The sequence below is a fragment of the Phalacrocorax carbo genome, chromosome 2 (assembly GCF_963921805.1).
Source record: "Phalacrocorax carbo chromosome 2, bPhaCar2.1, whole genome shotgun sequence".
In the NCBI taxonomy this organism is placed as follows: Eukaryota; Metazoa; Chordata; class Aves; order Suliformes; family Phalacrocoracidae; genus Phalacrocorax; species Phalacrocorax carbo.
Genome location: NC_087514.1, coordinates 8,380,265 through 8,397,138, shown reverse-complemented (window position 1 = coordinate 8,397,138; position 16,874 = coordinate 8,380,265). Strand labels below are relative to the sequence as shown.

Below are 16,874 nucleotides of genomic sequence, written 5' to 3'. Positions count from 1 at the left end.
ACTTCTGGCAGACAGATGGTGCACATCTACTTGAAAGTAATTTTTAAAGATGTGGATGAAAAGTTAACAATGAAAAGTTAAAGGCTTCTCAAAGGCAGACAGTACCCAACCCACCCAACATGAAGAGCTGGGGGCTACTGTGATGAAGGTTGAACGGCGCATGTAACATACTTTGACTTTACTATGGCTTCCAAGACAGCCTCCCGAACAGTCTCACCTGGGAGCGGAGGAAGCCCGAGCTCAGTGAACAGAAGGGGAGCTGAGGTGGGAAACTGGCTGCATCTCTGTCACACACAGCAGCAACCAACGGCTGAACATTCAGCTGGAAGCTGGCAAGGGAGGACCCCGAGGGCCAACACAGGGCTCCAAGCACACTCATCACCAACCAGGAAGATGCCACGGGCTCCACCCTCAGCTAACTAGCAGCTGGTGGTAAAGTGGAGGTGGGCAGAGAAGCAGAGGGGGCTGACACTGTCAGTGGCAGTGCTTCTACCAACAGGCAGACCGTGATAAACCCAAGCACAGGGCCAAAAGAAACCTCATCAGGTTCAAGAGGGAAAAGGGCAAAGTTCTGCACCCAGGGTAGAAGAACCCCACGTATCCGCACAGGCTGGGGAGAGCTGGCTGAGTAACAGCCCCCCTGGAAAGGGCGCAGGGGCTGGGGCAGCAGGCAGCTGCAACAGGAGCCATCCTCTCACTGCAGGACAGGCAAACCACAGATGGGACTGCGGGGAAGGGATGTTGTCCCTTCTCTGCCTGCCGCTGGCAAAGCCACCCTGCAGACACCGCGTGCTCCGGTGAGGACCCCCACTTCAAGGGGGTGCTGAGGAACCATGGAGGGTCCAGCCCTGGGCTACCAAGGTGGTCAAAGACCTCAAGGGCATCACCCACAGGGAGAGGAGTTGAGGGAGATGGGCCCGTTTTCTCTGGCAAGGAGAAGGCTGGGGACCATCTAAGAGCTCTCCACAGCTACCAAGATGGGAACTATCAAACCCCAAGTGCTTTCTCAGCACTGGCAGACAGGATAAGAAAGAGCAACGGCCACAAAAGGCAGCACAAAGTTCAGGAGGGTGGTGAAGCCCAGGAACAGTGCTCCCAGAGAGGCTATGAATTCCCTGTACTTGGGGGTATTCATGCTTCGTAGGATAAAGCCATGGCTGACCCCACCAAGTGCTAGTTAGAGCCCTGCTTTAAGCAAGTGGTTTGACCAGAGACCTCCAGAAGTCTCTTCTGACCATTATACTTGCAACTCCATGATCTCATTAATTCCTGAAATACACTTCCAGCAACTGTAGCCTTGTTTATATAATTATCCTCAGACATGACGAGGTCAATAAGTCTTTGGAAAAAGAATTATCCATAGATGACATCAGTACAGTCTTTCCTATAAATAGGCAGGTGTTATCAATAGACTACAGTGCTAGCAGCTCCAACAGTTGTGAAGTCACAAATACATAATGTTAAGACTATTTTATTCAGCTGGTGTCAAATATTTTGAAAAAATGAGCTACAGAGAAAATAGAAATTGAATATCTATGCCTGCTGAATTTAAATATGCTGCCAAACTCTGTCTCACATCACCTTTGTAGATCACTCAATGTTCTTCCAGAAAAAAAAAACCACACCTTCAAGATTATTATTTATGTCAGTATCTTGAAGACCAGGCAATACGCAAGATATTGCCACTTAGCTTGCTTGTAGAAGCCTTGAAAAAGGCAGTAAAATGTCTCCCACAACAATCTTGAACATGAAATTTTAAAAATGTCACTCAAGCAATAAACAATGATGCCCTACATTTTAGACTAGTCTACAGATTTTACGTGTCTATTTTTCCCTAGCAAGTCTGTTTTGTTTCCCCCCAGTATTAAATATAGCTTTTCAAATCATAATAAACTAAGTACACAAGATGGACAGTATGACCCATCACACTACAAATGCAGAGCTTTAGTGATAATCAGGATTAAACCAATTACAGTAAACAGTTTGGGAGTAACTTAGGAGTAGAAGGACTGGTTCCTATAACTCACTCCTAGGGCCACACAGATTAAGCAACAATTCAATGCAATAGACAAAACAGCTCAGTGAAGGGGAAATCTAGGTCATTCACCTGATGTTATAATCCTGCTTTTTGGGTACTTTTGGTCCAGTGAACCTTGAATTATCTCATACTGTCACTGAGTTTCAAAATAAGAATGAAAGGTACTCAATTTAATTGATAAGACTAGTAGCTAAAATGAACTCTCTTCCTTGGACTGGAATTTTTCACACCTTTTGGTAAACTACCCAAATTTATTATTAAAATTAATGTATTAATTAAAAAACCCACCAACCAACCAGAAAAAAAAAATCTATGTCTTAAGGGAGAAAAGACAGGGTCATCAGCAAAGAATGCCATTATCCAGCCTGTAGTGATAGGCATTCTGGAGATAACGCACAGGCGTTCCAGAAGTAATCCTGAAGCAATTTTTATTAGCTGTATTTTAAGACACAGAACCTAAACACAAATTTTATGCATGCCTGCAAAACACGGAGTAACACATGAATGCAACAATTACATGCAGCTGACATCTTCGTCACACCTCAAAGAGAAAACAACTGCGCAATACGAACATCATTTAGTGCAATTTAGTATTGCTTTGTAATTATCTTAATGAGGGTGGCTGTTGTGCAATGATCATTCTGAAAACATGAAAAGAATACTCACACCACAGAGCCTGACTACTGGTGCACTTTCAGCATGTTTACATTGAACATGGTAAGAGCATTGCAGCAGAAGCCCTGCTCTCTGTCTTCCAGCTGAGGGATTCCTGCTTCCTCCACTGTTACAGGACTTTTATAATTTCATGAAGCAAGTTACTTGGACAACCACTATATTAGCTGCAAACTAACCCTGAGGGGAAAAAAAAAAAAAGATCAGTTTTCTGCTGCAGCAGGTAGCTGGTCTCAGTTACCGGATGGCAGTACAGTCCTTCAGACCGAAAAGAAGGTGGTACTGTATGGGGCAGGACTACCTGTATTCGTGACAATATAGCGTTAAATCAATTAGGTGAATTGTTTAACCACAACAGGAACCTTTCCCCAAGGGCCCCCCAGAAAAAGATAGCAATACTTAAGACCTCTGGCATCAACCTTCTGAGCAGGGAATGCTAATGTGAACGAGCTGTATATTTCAAAGGCACAGTAGCTTTACTACTTCCACGTCTTGCAACAGGAACCTGACATTTGAAAAAAAATACAGCAGAGGAACACCACTTTCACTCGGCATCAAAGCTCACCCCAACTGGAAGTCTGAAAACTGTCCTTCAGCATTTTCTGTTAAGGCTGCGTGTTCCCGCAGAGCTGTTCCCACAGACACCTACGGCAAACACAGCCAGCAGACCCCACCTCCTCCGAAATCAACTGAGCAGGACTTACATGGCAATCACTTCTCCTAAATGCTGGAGGGCCTCAGGAGTCTGTCTTATGTTACCGATGCTCCACCTGCTGGTATGCGGGCAGCACAGATCAGTCCCGAAAGCATCCTGACCTCGGAGAGGCGAAGACAAGCCAAAAAAACCCACCCAAAAATAAACAAAAATGTTTCTGAGTAGTCAGAAGCATCTAAAGCACCTAAGGCAAAGCCTTCCCTGAAGAACCTGGCAGTATAACACGTTTCTGAACACTAATATTCCTGAAAAGTATTTATGAAAACCTCCAACCAAGGATGTGGTTCAAACCCCCTTCGGTGGCTGGCCGGCTACTCACCCATTAACATTAGTTACTTCATTAGGTCAAGGGTATAGCTCTGCAGAAAAGTTTGCCTGAGAGATGCAAGCCAAGCCCAAAAGTGGAGCTCCCACACAAACACACCATTAAGTCTGGAATTTCTACATTATAAATTCGATTTTATCAGGATTTTAAAGTGAACTTCACTAGTGCCCAAAATAAAATCTCATTAAGCCAGGCACCTCCCCAAAACAAATGAGCCGAAAAAAAAATTAAAGCTGCCCACCTCATTTCACATTTACATATGAAAAATAAAGTGTTTACAAAAATAACAAATAAGCAAACATGTGGCTCTCCATAAGAATCCTGCCATACTCGGTGCATGAACCAGATTATGTTCCCTGAAAGAGGTTTGAAGAGAAAGTACCGCAGTCCTTAAGACTTATTTCACCTGTTGAAAGAGCTGAAAGGCATCTTCATTCAGCTTTCCACAAGGGCTATCACCTGTTTCAACTGCTTTTTTTCAGCCAAAGAAACCAGGATAGGTAACCAAAGAAAACTCCATGGTGTTTGGAGATGGACTTAGCTTGTCAGTCAGCTGTTTTCCTCAACCTCTTCTATGTTGTCCCACACTTGCAGGTAAACAACTTACTGAAAGCCCTTTTCACAGACAAAGAATAGAAGTAGTGGGTGTCTAAGTGACCAACTGCAAATTCTCAGTCAGGTTTGCAGAACCATATGTCAAGCAGAGGTCAGTGGAGACCATATTAGCTCAAGAGAAACGTCGTAAAAACATCAAGAAATTCCTTTAAGGAATCAATTCAATTTAAAAAGAAATAATGTGCAGTTTGTAATCTTCTTCCAATATGAAGAATTATTACCTAACTGGTATTAAAATAATAAGCATCAGCCACAGCGTCTTCAGAACAAATGTGTTCTGTGAAAATAGTTAAATAGAAGTTAACCTGTACAGCGGGACCAATGAAGGTACACTTAAGGAAATGCTGCAAGTACAGGCTTCCACTCATTGTATAAAATAAAGTACAAACAACAGACCAAAACTCACTGTCCCTCCACAAAGCCATAAAAAGTCAGCTGCCTCAGGCTCCACTTAAACACAAGAAAGAGTATCACAGTTAGCAATATTAGTCAAGCTCCATATGCAAATGAAATATCACATTTAATCTTTCAAATTCCAACTTAACTACAACGCTATTTAAAAGTAGAACTCCTCACACTAATTACATTCTCCAACTTAAAGCAGTAACTTAAAAGACAGGAAACATCACAGATTTATCAATAACCTGTACACCACAGTGCTTCTGTCTCCAGTGAACTGAAAGTCCTATCTGTGCAAAGATAACCAGACAGCTAAAATAACGTCTTGATTCTGCAGGGGATGAAGAATTACTAAAGCAGAAAGCCACATAGTTCAGATTAACAGCATATTATAAACTGTCTAAACTAATAAGGAAAAATCTGCAATAATAGATTTGTAGAATACCAGTAAATTGACAGAAAACCAGTATTTACCTTTTCATTTAAGGCAGGTGACTTAAATATTCCCCTTTTCACAAAAAATAATTAATGATTAACAGTCTGAGAATTGCAGCAGAGGTTTTGTTTTATTGGGATGGCTGGTATTTTAGGAGAAATTTAAAAGTAATACAACGCATAAAGCAATTCAAGCTGTGTAAATAAAGATCTTCTGGCTTATATGTAAAATAAGAAACAAGTCAGGTATCATTCACCGCAACAATAAGGAACTTCACATTGAAATTTGTGTTGTGTAAGGAAGAGCAACAAGTAAACCAGTCCTTCTCCCCGATACTGTGGTGTGCAACTTCACATTATTACACAGCACCACTGCTTCAATCAGTTTGTTAGAACCAAGGAATGTTTAAGTACATAGATTCATTTTACTTTCCTGAGATTTTACTGCTTCTAGTTAATATTTGGCATAACCTGACTTTTAGGTGAACCACCAGCTTAGCAGTTCTTGATCCAACTAGTGTGTTTACCAAGACAAGTCATTTAGTCACCATATGCAAAGTGAAAAAAACTCACTGTAAAATTTTTATTAGGCTTGTGAACTCAAAGCAGTCACACAGGCTGAAATCAATGAAAACTACAAGACCAGACAATCATGTCTAATCACATAATACCTGACGATATCAACTACATTTAATTTGTAATTAATAATATTAAAAGCATTGGATCAGATGCAGCAACTCATTTTTCAAGTAACAATAATTGAAGAAAAAAACCAAAGGAGATGGAAGAGTCAAAACAGACATATATGTATTTTAAGCAAAGAAAATATCACAAGTTTCCTTGTTAAAGAATGTCTTGTACCACAGCCGCTTCAAGTTTTGAACATGGCACACTGTTTGCTGTTATAGTTTTCTGCTATAAAGGCTAGAGAAGCAGCATACCAATCTTCATAAAGCTCCAGAATTCACCTTAACTTTCCTTGATATTTCCTTGAAATACTCCCTTGATATATTCAGAACAGACGAGGGACAGGTTGCAGAAGAACTAGCTTCCCTGATACCAGAACATTCACCATGTTCCAGTGACCTGAAAGTGCCTGATCCTGCCAGCAGGCAGCTTAGCTACCCCACTGCAAAGGGCCATGTGAAAATGAAGATGTCCTTGACCTACAGGTAGATGGGAGAGTTAGGCTCATAGAACCACCGCCAAGAAAAACATTCCTAAAAACACTGCCTTTCTCTTATTAGGATAAAGAGCACACCTGTCAAACTACTATTAAAAATTAGTTAGCTGTAGTATTTCTTGTCTTAACATAATTTGATGGAAAAAATGTGTTTACTTATCCTATAAATGAGTGCAATATTGATTGCTCTTAAAGTTTTACTGGTTAAGATTACTGAGCAATAATTTAAGATAAGCAAAACTCCAACAGAAGTAGATTGAGGGGCAATGATGAGAAAGAATATTTATTTATAAGCACGAGCCACATATAATCAGATCATTTAGTTACAAAGCTTATCAGCAGTGCTAATAATATATCCCACATGGTCTCTATAAAAAGCTAAAGATACTCTCACAAAACATCAGGTGAACAGTACACACTAAGCATATGAGTATGTTGTAAGAATGCATGTTAAAATACTGATGCATATCAAATATGGACCAGTGAGCCAGCACGATGAATATGGATAAAAAGAGAAAGAAACAGTCTAAGCACAAAGGTGCCCATTTCCAGGAAGAGCCATGAACAACACAGCTTTTGCGCCCCCAGTCAGAGCACCAGTCAGGATGAGGCAAAAGAACGGAAGATGTGATGGAAAACTCACAGCAGTTTAAGTTGAAAACTTAATGAAAGCTAACACTGACTCTCCAGGTCGTACAGCTGAGACATGCCTTAGAAATTCTAGGTAACAAGAGCTATACAGCCAGACAGGTCTTCATTTGCTTAAACCAGAACAAGATTTTTCAGTCTGTTCTACTTTTACCCTTTTGTTTCCAATTTCTATCTTATTAAATAATCCTGCCCTCTATTTTACTATTCTGTTTGCCTGGAACTGAGGATATGGGGAAAGGAGACAGTTTGGTGAAGGTTAAAAAATAGAAGAAAAACTCTGCGCCAGCAGCCCTGAGCAGTCTGTACCCTGGGATACAAGGTTAGGAAGCTCACGCACTAAGGAGCATTTTTCTGCCAAGCTGCAGAAGGTGAGCAGGGCATCTTCCGCTGCCAAGCATCAGCTTCGGGACATCGTACTTTCCAGAAGGTGCCAATTTGAGCCTTTTCTGTAAGTTATCAACAGTTCACAACATACCTCACCACTCACTCAAAACTGTGAACTCACACTGTGATTTCTGTGTATCAACGTACTCTGTTAGTGCGCTGAACACTCCAAATGATGAACTGCGCAGTTTAAGATAACACATTTGGAAAGAGCTCAGTCTTCAGGAATACTTAGAAACATTTTCAACACCAGAAGAATAACAACCCTGCATTCGGCTGAACTGTGCTGTATCTGCAGAGAAAACAATGAAGTGAATGAAGAAAGTCCTCTGAGGCTCATCTGGCATTTTGATTTATTATACTGAAGATAAGCCTCCAACATTCAGTCCCCATACAGCTCTGACACAGCAAAAGATTTGTTTTGGACTAACTCATTTTATTTCTATATTCTTTATAGAATATGGCCACATTCTTACAAAGTCCACTAATACCTCTTTATCTAACATCATGTCGATTCAGTGTGAAATGTAAGAATTGAATAGCCTTTCAGTAGTTTAGCTTTCCCATCCCCACAGGATTCAACATGCCCTGAGACATGAAACAATCTTATCTAGGGCACTTCTTGTGAATATTTTAATCTTTTTGCCTTTATCTTTCTAACCTTGATTTCTGCAGAAGTGTAGACCTATTTCCCCTCAACCTTCTTGTGCCATTAAAACTCTCTTCTGGCGTTGTTCAGACTGAGGCATCTAAGAAGACAGCACACAGGAGCAATCTGATATTACCGAAGGGTAACTTCAGGCATAGAAAACTTATCTGTACTAGATAAACTCTAAACTACAAGGTAGGCTGTGCTGCTTCTCAGCAAGTGCCAGCTCAGACAAGGCAATGCCTCTCTATTGGGTAGTAGGGCATTCCACTGCTGTTGTAACTTATGGAACTCCCTAAAAAAGACAAAAGCAGCAACATTTTGAAACAAATATGAACAGGAAAGACTGAGATTGCTATTGTACTGACAAAGTTACCAATAGGCTGATCAACAGGATCTCAATACACACTCTTCCATGTGTATGCCTTATTATAAATCGAGATTATAACCTTTTCAAAGCAAAAATCAGTGGGGGAGGAGTTTTTCCATTTCTGGATTTTTTTGTGGGTGGGGTATAATCCTTAGCATTGTGTTAGCTGTTACAGGATCAGTCAGTCATCAGTACAACCATCCCTTTGTTCTTCTTTACATTCATTACTCCAGTAGTGCTTCCAAGCAATAATCTGGAAAAGATCACTGAGCCAGGCAATGAACAGTTAAGCCAGACAGCTACCCAAAATGTTTTCAAACAAACTAGATAAAATAAATTATGTAAACAAGTTATCACAAATACATCTTGCTACTTTCCAGACCATTTCAGGGGAAGAAAACCCCAATCAGCCAAACCAACAAACAAAAACTACTGACACACAGCACATCCGTATTATCCAGGCACTAAGATTTTAGATAATTTAAATATTAATCCATGTTATGCACGCCAAAGATCTGAATGAACTTGCAGGTGAAGCCTATAAAACTAACAGTTGTTTTTTTTTAAGGCTCTCCAGTCCAGACAGTTCTGAAAGCAGTGACCTTCCTACTCAACCCAGAAGTTCCCTCTGACAACAGCAGGCATGCTATCACCATTACAGACATTTCCAGCTACAAGATCTTTACCTCTCTGTTCCACAGATCACAACCAGAAAAATCCCCATCATGTTACCTAAACCAGAAATGCAAGCAGCATGCAAGCAGCAGACTTACTTGCACAGTCTATTCAGCTTGTTCTCAATCTGATTATTCACCTGTTTTGTACTGGCTGCCATCTGCCCACTCTTCCTCCTGTCTGTCTCCAACACAGACTTTGTGCCATATCATAAGCCTTTTTTTTCCCCTCCTTTTTAGCACCTTCCTGCACACTTCTTCCAGGTCACTGATACATACAGTGAACAGACTTAATTGCAAGATTGCTCCCTGGGGCTCCCCAATCATTACATTTCAGATGTACTCCAATGGAGAGAAGGTATTGCCATGTAACATTTTAAAAAACCTATATACTTATTTCCTGTCTTTAAATGTATTTATATATGTAAAATATGTATGCAGATAAATTCTACATAGTAAATATGTAGATAAATACATTGACATACATATTTAAGACAGGAAATAGATTCAAGACCAAGTCAGCCGCTACTCATGCTTATTTTCCCATCTGAACTGCAGCACAAGCACTCATCACCAGTACATACACACAAGAGTAAGCACGCAGGTATTTTTATTCTAGGCAAACAATCCACTGCTTCATGGACCTTGACAGTTGTCTATTAATTCTCTGGCTACTAGAGCCAAATCTTATCATGTGTTGAAAAGGACACTAGGATTAATTATGTAGTTTCAATCTGGCCCTTTTATTAGTATCAGGAATGTTCGTTTCCTAAGTTGTACATGACAGTCGCTTAAAGCTCCATCTGGCTTTTTTGATTTATACCAGGAACTTCTGTGCTAAGAGTTCATGAATATATTAACTGCATTGATTTTTTTTCTCCCCTCTCCTAAATGGGGAAAGAAAAAGTTTTCAACAAAACGCTGAAGTACAAACGAACCTGTAAATGCCTGTTAGCATTTCGAAATTTAAGAAGTAACAAAGAAAGACTCTATGCTTCCTTACATAAGGAGGGTTTGTTTAAAAAAAATATGTAGAAAAATAAATCCAAAAGAGCCTTTGCTTTACTCTGTCTGCCACTGACCTTTAGACCTGACACCCACTGCATCCTGTGGGAAACTTTTTCCAAGAGCCAACTTACTTATAAATATTTTAGCAGATTTAAGCATCCAGACTACATTTTATTTGCCTGCATCTACAGAATGAAAAGGCTACTGAATAATTACAACATACATGTGGATTCACATATATATCTGTAAAGTAATAAAATATAATGGAATCTTGAATATGCTACATGTAGGTGCTTTTGAAGTATTTTTTTTTAAATGAGGTTTACTTTTACAACTGCTACAAATGCTCTAAAAAGTGTACTGCTACATTGCTGTCCATTTTCCTGCATATGGTTTTAAAACAGATTTGCATGTCCTCCAAAAACAACAAAAGCACTAGAAAAAGCCATTGCATTCCTAGATTTGTGTGATAAAAGCAATACTGATAATTCAATTCCCCTCTCGAAATGAAAATTCAAGTCCCTCTTAGATGTTTTGCCAATAAATTTCCTTAAACTCTGCAAGAACAGCTCACTTACAGGAATTTGTTTAGCTTTCAAGTGTCAAAGCACTGCACCTGTTCCTTTTCAGATAACCAGTCTCCTTCCCCAACCTTATATTCCCCTTGTTTCCCCATTACAATAAGAGATCATTTCATGCAGCATGGAACAGATCACTTGTTGAAAGTCACAGGAAAGATTTCTTCCTTACTTCCACGGGCCTTCCACATCAGCACCCCCGTCCAGGTGCGCCTCTCCTCCATGCCAACCCTTCTTCCCTCTGTACGTGGTTCCACTGCAGAGCTATAGATCTTGTACCGTCACGTACATGACTGCGCTACATCGGTGCGCATAAGGAAACGTTCCCGCTGTTCAAAACAAGACATGGAGCCAGACAAGGACAACCAAGTTCACCAGACAGGTAATCAGGAATTTGGCTCCCCCACACTGCTAGAGCACTAACAAAAGAAACTACAGTATATTTAAGAAACTTTTTTTTTTTTAACCGGAACATCAGATACTGTTCAAAAGTGCCCGATTTACTTAGACTATAAACATTGTGTTAATACAGGATTTTATGCCAGCAAGTTTCAGCTAGATTTAGCAAGCATGAAGAACAAAAGGAATGTTTGTTTTTGAAAGCTTATAATGGAGGGTTTGCTTCAGTTTCACCCATCAAGTGACAGTATCGTCATTAAGCATGACTAAACGCTAACTACAAGAACAAGTTTAAAGCTTCAGTATCTGAAGGCACAATTCCTCTCCAAGACCTTGTAATAAGAAATGCACTGTAACAGTATATAAAAGCCTTTTTTTTTTTTTCAGTCTTAATATTATCGAAGCTTCTGTTGAAACTTTAGTCCTTTGGTTTTTATGGTTGATTTATCACCAAACATCAAAATTGCATTAGTGGTCCATCTATGTACGATACAGATCAAAGCGTCTGTCCAGTAAAACCTCTCTCTCACGATTATCTCCACAGCCATATTACTTCACGGTGGTTACAGTTCCCATTACGGAAAGGAGCAGGAGGATGAGCTGCGTCTCACTCCGAGTTACTCCTCTGATGTCTCCTAGGAGGACAGTATTATGCTCCCGGCATAGATCTCTTTGGCATGCTCTAAGAAATTTGCATGTAGACATTTGAGACAACAAGCAACTAGTACCTATTCAGCTCTCAAAACCTACAGTAAGATAACGCCAATGAATTTTCATGCATGAGAACAGCAGGACAGGATGTAGAGTGCAGGCTTACATAAGACACAAGGCACTGCTGGGAACCAACAGAAGTGAATAGCATAAATGGCTCAAAAATGCTGATGTCACTCGTATATGTTTGGGCTGCACTGGCTTTCCATATGCCAAGTTTCTCTGATCCTAAAACTGGCCTTTCTAACTGTCTGTGAAGCCTCAGTTTGCTCTGTTTTACCAAGATCTCAAGAAAGAACTTGCTTTCAAAAGCCCAGTTTCTTCCTAACAGTAAGATGACAGATAAAGAATAAAATCCGAGAAGACTCTACATTTACTGTAGCACTTATAAGCAAGAATCTAAAGAGATCAGAAAATGTAACAGAGAACTGGAAAAAGCATGTAATTATGTACACAAATACTTGCTCCTAATACTTACTGAAAAAATAGTTCAAGCACAACTTATCTGTGTTAAAATATGACCTCTGCAAACCTGCTAAGGTCAATGAGACACAGCGTAGTTACTCAGCAAGCCCTGCTTGCATAAATTAGAGACGCCTAAGGGTAGCTATGAAACCAGGTATTTGAGTTTTCCAGGGCACCTACATATTATGAACTAACAATGAATTACCATTTTACCAGAGCAGCTTTCAGTTTTGTTAATGGGCTGGGGGTAGAGGGGGAAGGACACAAACTGAACAAATGCGCTGTGCTTACCTCTTCCTCAACACATAAAAGCTTTCCTATTTAATGTTAAAACTGATTATGGAAGTTTCGTATTAACTTGAGTAGACAAGTGAGAAACTATGATCAAATTACTTTAAAAAAAAACCCTAAGATATTAGTCAAATAGTGCTTCTTCCTGGTGTAGCCTTCCACAATAGATGGGGGGATAGTCTAGCTGCACAAGTTAGTATAAAGCAAAACTGCAAAGAGGGAAAGCTTGGCTCACTCCGGTCAGTGTTCACAGCAGCAGCAGCAACTCCCAGCTCTGCGCCGGGCTGCTTTCACCTGTTACCGCAGTGGCTGCATGCCACTTCAGAGCAGCCTGTGAACCACGCCAGGAAACTCCTTCACAGTCCTCGGAGTCCTCTATTGAAGTTTTCGCTTATGGCATACTTAGGGTATTTGATTTTCTGTAGACAGCATCATATAAGGTGAGAGGGAAAATACTGTTCCTAAAATGGAACTACTCAAGTTGATGTTTTATTACGCATGTAAGGAACTTATTGTGACTCCCTTCAGTATTTTCTTGCAAATACAGAGGCACCCTGAGACAGCATCAAGTTAATGCAACAACCCAACCCTGGCAAGTACAACTAAATTGTATCACAGCAAATTACAAAACAATGCCAGAAGCAATTTCTTCATCATACCAAGTATATCTGAACACCTCTCTTCCAATTCCCTACCAAACCACTAAATTTAACGCCACGTAGCTCAGAGAGGTCAGCTAGCAGAGATAATCAGCACATTAGAAATGCCAATGTTTCCTTGGCAGTGGAGGAGAACATCAGCTTTGTTCTACGCAAAAAGAAAAAAACCAACAAACTATTTGTGCTGTGGAATGGCAGCTCTTTGAAAGCATATTAGAGCACACTCTTCATAAAAATATGAAGTATAAGGTGAACACACAGTGCAGATGATACAATATCACAGGTTATGAAATTACTTTTTGAGCAAGCACCTGCTTCCATCGAAGTGTAGCTACTACAGGAAAATTCTGCAAGCAGAACACTCACATCCTGCCTACAGCCCCTACACTACTATAGTAGAAATACCACTATCTACCTGTTACTACTACAGCAGATAAGCATTTTACAGTCATTAGTATATTTATTAACAGGACATTTTTGGAAAGCACCACTATTCCTGACTCATAAGCAAATGGAGGACAGACGGAGAAAGACTGATCCAAGGTCACAGAGTAAGTCTCTGGTAAAATAAGAAACTTCACCTGGTTTCTTTCTATTAGCGAGTCATTGATGCTCCTCCAAATATTTCTTTGAGCACGAAGAGACAGCAGACTGCCTGTGGCATTCAAACTCTACATACTAACAGCAGATTCACTCCAGGGTTTTCTTAACCAAAAAAAAAACCCAAAACAAAACATACCCAAGGGCCTTGTTCTGTACTATCACAGAATCCTACTTCGGCACTGGGCTGCTATGGGAAGAAAAAGGATGCGTGTATCTATACGTGCATTTTATTAGGAAGTCTGCCTCGTTTGTGATCCAGCTCTCTCACTGAAGAAAAAGACAGTCCTTGAATAGTTTTACTCCGTCATGCTACAGACCACCGGGCAAGGGCAAAGTGCAGGGAGGAAGGGACAGTGCACCCGGGAGACACGTTATGCAGAGCCGGGGGCCGGGGCGGGGGGCAGGAGCCCCGACAGCCCACCGGGGGGCAATTCTGTTTTCAGGTCAGCGGGGTCAAACGGCGAGGGGGAGACGGACACACACACACGGACCGACAGACACACGGTCCCCGCGGGCTGCGCGGAGGGAAAGGGACCCGCCGGCCCGAGGGGTGCGGGGGCGGTGACGGGTGCGGGGCTCCCTCCCCGCCAGAGCCCCGGCCCGCCCCGCAGAGCGCGGGGGGCGGCGTGGGGGCCCCTCCACGGGCTCTCCCGCACCGCGGCCGGCGGCGGGCTGCGAGACGCCCCCCCGCGCCCCGGGCACCCCCCGCTCCAGAGCCCCCTCACCGCCCCAGCCCGCGACCTGATCCCGCCCCCGCCCGCCTCCGCAGCGGGGAGCCCCGCCGGGCGCCGCTCGCCCGTACCTGTGAGGGGAGGCGGCGGCGGGGGGCGGCCGTGGGGGCCGGAGGGGCTGCCCCGGAGGGGGCTGTCGCGCCTCGCCTCGCCCGGCCCCGGCACGGCCCCCCGCTGGCGGCCGCCGCCCTCGCTCAGCCGGCGGGTCCCGCGGAGCCGCCCGGCCCGGCTCGGCCTAGGCTCGGCCTAGGCTCGGCCCGGCCCGGCCCGGCCGCTCCTCCTCGCCTTTAGTTTGACCTTTTCCGTGTCTCCGCTCGCTGTCCCCGACACACTTTGACGTCACTCCCATGGCAACCAATCCCCGCCCCCTCCCACCTCGCGCGCGCGCTGCCCGCCCCCAGCATCCCCTCCTCCCCCCCGCCTTCTGCCCGCACGCACGCACGCACGCCCGCACGCAGGCAGGCAGGCATGCGCGCACGCGCCGCCGGGAGAGGAGGGGCCGCCTCGCTCCTGGCCAATGAGCGTGCGCCGAGGCGCTCCCGCCCCGTCCCCTACGGCGGCGCGCGCCCTCAGCGTGCCGGGTGGGCGGGGCGCGCGGGGCGCGTGGAGTGCGTGGTGCGCGTGCTGCATATTGTTCGCCGGGTGGGTGGAGTGGCGCGTGCGTGGTGTATGTGTAGCTCAGGCTGCACGTGCCCGTGCTGTGCGTGCCCTGTGTGGTGCGTGGCGTGTGCGTGGCGTGTGCGCGGTGCGTGGCGTGTGCGCGGTGCGTGGCGTGTGCGCGGTGCATGTGGTGCCTGGGTTGCTCCGAGCATGGCCTGTGCGGTGTTGGGCGTGTGGTGCCCATCGCGTATATGGTGACTGGGGCGTGTAGGGTGTGCACAGAGTGCATGGGGTACACGGTGCAGGTGGCGTGTATGGTGCACACCGCACGGAGTGCGTGGGCTTTGTGGACCACGTTGCACACTGGATGGATGGGTGGTGAGCTGCGCACATCACTCATGTTGTACCCTGCGCTGCGGCCGCCACCAGCATGCGGTTCACCACTTTGACCCCGCGAGCCCTAGAAATGGTCGTCAGCGATGCAGGAGGGAGGGTCAGCGGTGGAGCACGTGGGAAATCGTTGCGTGGGGGATGTTGCAGTGGGAGCAGAGGCGAAGGGACGTGGAGCAGGGGCGGGAGGAATGCTGAGCATGGCTGCTGCAGAGCCAAGGGCGGAGCAGTGTGTCAGAGCGAAGGCCTCTAGTCATTCAGTGGAAACATCAGGGTGAAAGAGGGAGGACGTGTTCTTTATCACTCCTCAGTGGCGTGAATCCTTCCCCCCTCTCCAGAGGGAGAAAGGAAACGATCAGGGGGCTGGAGCATCTCCCTTATGAGGAAAGGCTGAGAGACCTGGGTTTGTTCAGCCTGGAGAAGGGAAGACTGAGGGGGGATTTCATCAATGCTTACAAATATCTGAAGGGTGGGTGTCAGGACGATGGGACTGGGCGCTTTTCAATAGTGCCCAACGACAGGCCAAGGGCCAATGGGCACAAGCTGGATCACAGGAAGTTCCCCCTCAATATGAGGAAAAACAACTTCCCTGTGCGGGTGCCAGAGCAGTGGCACAGGCTGCCCAGGGAGGCTGTGGAGTCCCTTCCCTGGAGACATTCAAACCCCACCTGGACGCGTTCCTGTGCCCCTGCTCTGGGTGGGCCTGCTCAAGCAGGGGGTTGGACGAGATGATCCCCAGAGGTCCCTTCCAACCCCTGCCATTCTGTGATTCTGTGATTCTGTCAAATCTTAACACGCACGTTTAAGTGCTGCCTTTTCTCTGCACACACATGCACAAGCCAGGCTCGTGCCGTCAGTTTGCCAACTCCTTTCCATCTCCAGAGTTCTGCCTCACCCCACAGCGCTTCAGCATTCCCCGAAGACCAAGCAGCTTCCCCACGCTTGCAGCACGTCCCCATCATTTGGGGAGCACGTGGGCAATTGCATTTACTTTCACCAAAATACTTGGCACAGATATCAGATGTGTAATATGTGTAACATATGGAAGGCTGTGTATCTCAATGCCTCAGTAATTTTTTTATGTGTAAGTGCTTTGCTTCAAACACTGTCAGCTGCAGAAAGTTATGCACGCACAGCGTGCAGCTTGGGTGAGGTCCGTGTATCGGGCTCTTCGGGTTTGTACCTTGATCCACGAAAGGTGTATGCATTAGCAATACGTTATATGTTGCAGGCTCCAAGTTGAGACAAGTATGCAGACATTATATTTCAAAGCACTATCAATTAGCGATTACACTGCGTTTTTCATCTACCCTACATGCAGAACACACT

The 16,874-nt window shown here is 44.2% G+C and overlaps 2 long non-coding RNA genes across 5 annotated transcripts in view; both read right to left on the bottom strand.

Annotated features, from left to right (window-relative positions):
* LOC135311844 (uncharacterized) overlaps window positions 1-14,902 on the bottom strand; it is a 40,967-nt gene extending 26,065 nt beyond the window's left edge. For 3 of the 4 annotated variants that reach the window (XR_010371368.1, XR_010371369.1, XR_010371371.1), the window contains exon 1: window positions 14,627-14,902. This is a non-coding gene — a long non-coding RNA (uncharacterized LOC135311844). The remainder of the gene's footprint in view (window positions 1-14,626) is intronic. The other variant, XR_010371370.1, reaches the window with a different exon arrangement.
* Window positions 5,312-12,039, bottom strand: LOC135312278 (uncharacterized). Its single transcript, XR_010371844.1, has 3 exons — window positions 10,869-12,039; window positions 8,079-8,166; window positions 5,312-7,709 (listed from the first exon to the last, which is right to left on the bottom strand). It is a non-coding gene; the product is annotated as an uncharacterized LOC135312278 (long non-coding RNA).
* Window positions 14,903-16,874: the final 1,972 nt, after the last annotated feature.